The 7,053-nt window shown below is 38.9% G+C and overlaps 1 protein-coding gene across 11 annotated transcripts in view; it reads right to left on the bottom strand.

The window, feature by feature from the left end:
- ZBTB20 (zinc finger and BTB domain containing 20) overlaps window positions 1-7,053 on the bottom strand; it is a 502,030-nt gene that overhangs the window by 465,985 nt on the left and 28,992 nt on the right. The window lies entirely within an intron of this gene.

Genomic DNA, 7,053 nt, shown 5'->3' on the forward strand with positions numbered 1-7,053 from the left:
CAGCCACTGCTACATTTCCTCATGTCCAGGGACCTGGTGAGAGGAGGGTGATGAGGTCTCAGGGCTATCTCTGCTGTTACTGCCCACACAGGGGCCAGCACCACACACTGTTTCAGGAGGATGGGCTCCTAAACTGCAGGGCCTATGAAAGGGAAATAACGGAGCATCAGTCTACAAGTATCCTCGGAGACTTTGAGAAAGAAGAACCAGGGATTCTTTTCTTTGCATTATATTCCAGCCGTCTCAAAATGAATGAATACTAGAAAGAGCAATGAGGCCAGAGAGAGTCAACGTACTGAGTACAAATGAGATTTATACGTGGCTTGAGTCACTCCAGACAATTAGCTACCCACCAGGCTGTTTAGTTTATTGTCCCTACTGGATAAAGATTTAATAAGCAGTCACCTAGATGGGAAACATGAGACTTGCAGAAAGGAAACTTTTCACTACTCTACATGGAAAATTTGAGCCCAGTCCTGCAACAGCCTGCACAGCTGATTCCCACTGATGTGTCAACGGCTGGAAGATGGGGCTCTTGAAGACAGTCCACATAGGTGGAAAATACAGGAAACCCAGGACAATCTTTTGTTATATTATTACTATGTCAGAAATCTTCCATACATTTAAAATATTCTATGGAAATTAATACAGCTTTCTTCAGTTTTTTTCTCCCCAATACTCAATCTTATCCAGGACTTAAACCTTTTCTCATAGTATGAAAGTGCATAATGCTGGATTTTATTAACTTATCTACTGGGGAAATATGCTGGGTAGGGAACATATTAAACAATTCAGTCTATGTTTGGAAAAGAAATACAGATTCATCACAACGAGGAAGGATGTTCAAGAGTATCCTGAAAAAACAGCCGGTATTCAAGCCAAAGGACAGGATGAAGTGGGCACAACAGTATAAAGCTGACAAGCAGATTTAACTGACAGTGACAGAAAGAATTGGAAGCTGCCAAACCCTAAGCTACACTAGGGCTTCTTCAGATACTACACGCACTAAAATTGAAAGTAAAAGCATCAATGAGGATATCAGATAAAACTCCTTAAGATGGGAAAAATCCTAGCAGCAGCCAAAGCAAAACGGAAAATACAAACTTTGGGAAATGATAGAAAAAGGAATGCTTATCAAGTATAAGTAAGACTGGAAACAAAAAAGGCTGAATTACAGGATTGAACATTTCAGGACCTCACAACAGTCATGCCTAGTATACAAATCTTTAACACACTTCCTCAGAAGACTTCTTTTGCCATTAATACTGCTAGTTGCAAGAGAGCTCAAAGCCATGCATTTAAGCACAATTTTTGTCAGGCAGTGTCCCAGAGGGTGTGGCCCGGTCTCCTGGGAATAGCATTTGTTAGTTTTAGAGAACCAGCAGAGGGAGCACATCAGCAATTAAACATGGTTTTCTTGTGTTTGTGCCTAAACAATGAGATATTTTTTGGTTGTTTTTTTGTTGTTGTTTTGTTTTTATTCTCAACATTCCTCTTTCACTAATGCCTGTGACTCACTAAGCTATCAAACTGGAGAACAACAGGCTCCACATCCACCCCACATAAAAAAAACAGTGGACATGTGCTTTTACCTACTTGTCTTTCTTCACTCTCTCCCCATGTCAACCTCCATCTTACCCGTTCCTGACATTCTGCCCATGAAATCTTGTGTTGCCACATGATGATTGCTCTCAAATTCCTGCACTGTGACCACTAACTTTCTAGTCAGAAAGAAAGGCATATGGATCTCTAGGGAGGAAAGAGAAATCAATAATTAACTTTCAGTCAGCTGAAAGGACAACTCTGAAGTCCATAAGGCAACTTTCCCAGTCCTACTTTTGTATCCTCAAGGGATTGATAACACAGCTATTGATGATTTTAGAAGAAAGATATTAGAAAGCTCTTCTTTTAGTTGAGAGAAAAAAAAATGAAAAAGAACAAGAAATCAGTAATTCCCCTGCTGTATTTACCACAGAAGCAAATGACACACTACACTTGCCTGCATTTTTAGCTTTACCACAATCCCAAGCTAAATTCACTAGGAAAGTGTAACAGTAAGAGGTCATCTACAGGTGTATCTTACAGAATGGCACCATGTCTGTCCTGCAAAGGGTTTCCCACAGACACCCTGCAGAGGGTTGGAAGCACTGCCTATTCAGGTTTCCTTTCTTTGCTGTAGTTACCAACTGGTTTAAATACAGACTTTTATAACCACTGGTTTGATAGTAGCTCAAACATCCTGGAAGACTCTATGGGTTTTGGTTCATCCTTTGTACTGTCATTTACACTTGTGCAAAAAGTTACCTAGTGATCTGTGTCCACCCACTTCAGAAAAGCACAAGGAAAGGATTATGACATGAGGTATTGAAGAACCAAGTCCTAAAGACGCTGACAGTGTTTGAAATAGGTAGGACTGGTTTCTGTTAGAATACCTGTCTGCCATAAAAGATGTTGAGGTATGGTACCTGATAACAACAAGTACAGCACAGACTGCAAATCTGCCCTCCACAGAGCTGGCAGGGCAAGTTCTCTCTGATGGGATGAGACCATTCTTGGCATGAAAGGATTTCAGCCTTTGTTCTGGCATAGTCCATGGCCTTTCTTCCCATAGTGCCACCTAGTGCCAACGCAGTCAGCAGCTCGCTTTTCTGCGAGGCGAACATCTGCCCCATCGCAAACAGGCTGGGACTCTCCACATGCGCTTCACCCAGGCCCAAACCCAGCTGTCAGAGAAACAGGATTTTTTTTTTTCTTTAAAGACAGCTTTGCCCCATTAGCTTCATTTCCCACTCCTATATTTTAACTACTTCAAGACACAGAGCTTTCACTGCACATGGTAAAAGCTGAACTTCTGCCTTCTTGCAAACTTCTGGGATGTGTGGCAACCTTCCCCGTGGCATCGGAAGCCCTGGTTGCTCCAGCAGCTATGGGAGACGGAGGTGGCACATGTCCCTGTGCTTCTGGTGCCCATTTTACAAGACTCGTCTGCAAACAAAACTCTTGCCAGCGCTGGGCGGTCAAAATGCCGTCATAGTACTTACTGGCACTGAAGGATTAAGTACAAAAAATGTAAAAAAACATAAAAGACATAAGCACCAATCATTGTGAAGTGCCAGTTTCCTATTGCAGGAAAATTGGATCAGTGCGGTTCGAACTAAATATTAACTTTTATGATAAATTATAACCAAGAATATAGGCAACACTATCAAAGCAAAAACCACCTGGACAAAAGCCTTTATGTTTTTTCACTCCTCACTGAAATATCTGTGAAAATATCCCCAAGTTAAAGCTGTACAGGTATTACAAAAGTATCTCAAAATTTGGTGTATGGTCAAACAATTCTCTTCACCAAGAGAATCCTGGATTATTTGCATAAATAGATTATTAAAATCCAAGTTATTTTTCACAGTTGATACTGTTCGTCTACTTTCTGAATTTTCTTGGGCCAAACTAACAAGGAGAGTGAAGTCTGTTTCACTTAGATTTGCCTTCATTTTCCCTCTGCAGCATATTGTGAATGTCAGACCCTACAGAAGGAGCAAGTTATTTTTTAAAAGTAACTATTTCCAATGAATTGTTTAATTAAAAAAACAAAAACCAAACCAAACCAAACAAACAAAAAAAACCCCCACAAAACAAAACAACAACAACAAGAAAATTTATAAAGGATTTCAGTTTTCTAAAAGTTTTGCTAAAAAAAAATCTAAGTAACTTGAAGTTAAATTCTAGTCTTTAAATTTCCATTAACATTTATGAATCTCTTTCAGTAGAAACTCTTCACCATAGAGAATGCAGTGCAAAAAAGTCCTATAAAAACAGACAGGAGTGAAACCAACTGAAATCTATAAGGCCACAGCATGCCACCAATTTCTAAACAGAACTCCTATTCAAATTATTCTGCTTAAAACCTCCTATGGTCTGCAAAAATGAACAGGGTTTTCTTGAAATGATTTAAATAACAATTTATCTAAGACTGTAATCTCTCTTGTATGGGATTTGTAAGCCATCCCACAGAATTCTCTAGCAGGGGACACTGTTCCCTATTTACATCAAAGTTTTATATAAATAATATTACATTTTTTTTAATATTCTGCAGCTGTTTTCCCTTATGAATAAGCTGGGCCTATGAAGAAAATGCGAAAATAGGAAAACTGTGAGTAATATTTATAATAATGATATATTCAAAGCAGGAAATTGCTACAACTCTCTTTATCAAAATAAACAAGATTGATATTTTTTCCTCCTTTAAGAGAAAAGCAAAATCCTCTACTATTAAAAATAATTTGACTTGGTATTTGTTTGGTATTTGGATTTAACTGTCTTATATCCCATTTTTGGTCCTGTTTAAAAAAAAAAAAAAAAACCCAACTAAAAAAAACCCACCACACAAACATACACACAAGAACCCCAACAGCACTGCTTTTCGTCTCACAGGAGTGAAAGAGGCATATACACACGCCAGTCAGCCCAAAATTACTCTAGCTACAGGGCATGGCAAAGCATGAAATAACTGCTCCAGAGCACTTCCTCATGTGGGTGTGTTAGATAACTGTCTGCTCCAACACTAAAATAAAGCACACTGTGACCCAATCAACACCACGGGCTCTGCCCCGCACAGCTGCCTGGGCTGCGAGCAGGGGAACCCAGGGCACCCCGCACTGCCCCGCACACGCCAAACTCGGTCCTACCCCCCTAACCAACAGGTTTGAACATTCCATATGCTGGATTTAAGTTTACTTAGGCATACTTTACCCTTTGCTGCTGTATCCAGATTGCAGATGGACTTTGTGCTATTGAAAGGGCTATGATTTTTATTTTTTTTTTTTGGCTACAATATACTTGGGGTTCAAAGAAAATTACAGCCTCCTAGTGAAAAAGGTTTTAATATTAAAAAAAAAAGATCTTACTGGGTAATGAAAAATGTTTCTATCACTCTGATTCACTTTCTCTGCTTGAATTCTTCTTGCCTGGAGTTTTTACAAAATCAAGAGATTTCTTGTAGTGAGTTTTCAAGTTTTTCAAAAATATTAAGATGAGTCTGGGCTTCTGCTAAATGTACGTGCAAGAATCCTCAGGACAGGTCCATGTGCTTTCCTACAAAAAAAACCTGGGCTGCTGAGGAACATACACTTGCAGTGGTTCAGAAGAAAATGACAGGTGCCTGAAAACCCACCACCCATCCCATGAGAAGGACGGCTGCTAACACTCCTGCTGCCTCACTCAAGGCTGACCACCATCTAGAGGGATCAGCAACTCCACCTTTAATACCCCCACATTTTTGGCATAACTTCAGCATCCCCTCTACGACCAATGTGAGTTTCAAAGCTTTAGGTTCAAACTTTAGGAGGGGAGGAAATACCTTGCTGCAGTTAACAGGTCACTGAAAGCAATAAACACATTTAAAGTCTATCAACAAAATATTAATTTAGAAGCTGGAATAAAAAGAAGGAGAAAAAAAGTGGTAAAAAATGAATGTCATTCCCCACTAAGAGATGAGCCATCAATTCTTGGCACACTGATATATAAAACCTTGAAAAGTTTCACTTACGTTCTGGAAATAAAACTGCTAATAAAATGGAGCAAGTAGTTTCTGTAGTTGCAGTGCCAGTGAATAGATCTGCTGCTTTGGATTTCAATTAACTTAGTTTGTTCAGCGAGGAGGCACTTCTGTTGAAACTGGGGACTGCTAAGTTAAAGGACAGCTAAAAAAAACCCCAAACAACAGCAAAAAAACCTGTTGGCAGCAAAAGTTCTTTCTGGCTGTGAAATAATGGATTTTTAAGAAACATTTCAAAGGATTTTAAGGTTTTGGAGAATCTCCTAGGCAGTCTCAGGTGGGTTAGGAATATTGCATTATAGTCTTCTTTGTGCTAAAAGGAAGGCCTAATGCATGTTTTTAAGAAGTCCGCCTCTTGCTATTAAATAAATAATTTTCTATTAAAAAAGGTGATTGTTACTGTTGAGAGATCTCCACCGATCAGCGTCCATTTTATATAATTACTTACGATTCTCCAGAACATTTTATGTAACTCACTTCCACTATCCCTTCTTTCTTTTTTTTTTTTTTTTTTTGTTACCAGCAGAGTAGCAGTTTTACTCTCCAACAGAAATGACAAGAGCTCAGATAAAAAGACCATTGCAAATGAATCAGTTTAAGCAGTCTTTAGAACCCATGATAAATCTGGGCTCCAAAAACTCGACAATGCTAAATGGGCTATGAAATGCATCACAAATCCCTCCCCAGAAAGAAAATGAAGAAAAAAAAGAAGGAAAAAAATTAATTCAGAGAAAAGCTTCAATGTTTGAAATTACAAATAAGCAGCATATTTGTGGAATGAAAAATGGTAAATAAATAGTTACTATTTCTGGACAAAATGGCTCGATAGATTTCATAATTTGCCACCACTGTAAAAAATATCTATTCCCTCCCTTCCCCCCCCCCCCCCCCGTCAGTACACACGGAAACACAAGCATAACCATGCATAAAGTGGGAGGGTGGGGGGCAGCCAAGGATACAAACTCCCTCTTAGAAAGTTTGAATTCTTATTAACCCAGTGATGCCTCCATAATGTTACATTAGATCAGCAACATAAAAGTTAGAATATACGTCTCCTTTCTTCCTAGTAAAGGAAACTGGAAAAACACTAATAATGAAAAATAGATGTTAAAAATATCCAGGAGGAAAAAGTACATGTATAATAACCAAAATTAACCCCCTATGCCCCCACACCAAAACAGATAAACAGCAAAATCTCTGAATAAAAATCCTGTCAGGAGGAGTGGAACCTGCTTTCTCTTTTTTTTTTTTTTTTTGCTTTTATTTACAGTATGCCAAGCATGGACTTTAAACTTACAGTGTGCATATATATAGAAAACAAAGACCGAGAGTCACCGTTAACCCTGGTCACCGGCATTACAGTTAAAAGTCATTGGCAAATACTAATAAAACCCGATTTAGCAGTAAATAAGGAGAACATGATATATGGATGGACAGATGGAACTGCATAAACAGAAAAGAAAAAGCAGAGAGACCCACAAACATACGGAGAGGGC

The sequence above is a fragment of the Empidonax traillii genome, unplaced genomic scaffold (genome assembly GCF_003031625.1).
Source record: "Empidonax traillii isolate 1590-97213 ecotype Southwest subspecies unplaced genomic scaffold, ASM303162v1 scaffold46:size3806547, whole genome shotgun sequence".
In the NCBI taxonomy this organism is placed as follows: domain Eukaryota; kingdom Metazoa; phylum Chordata; class Aves; order Passeriformes; family Tyrannidae; genus Empidonax; species Empidonax traillii.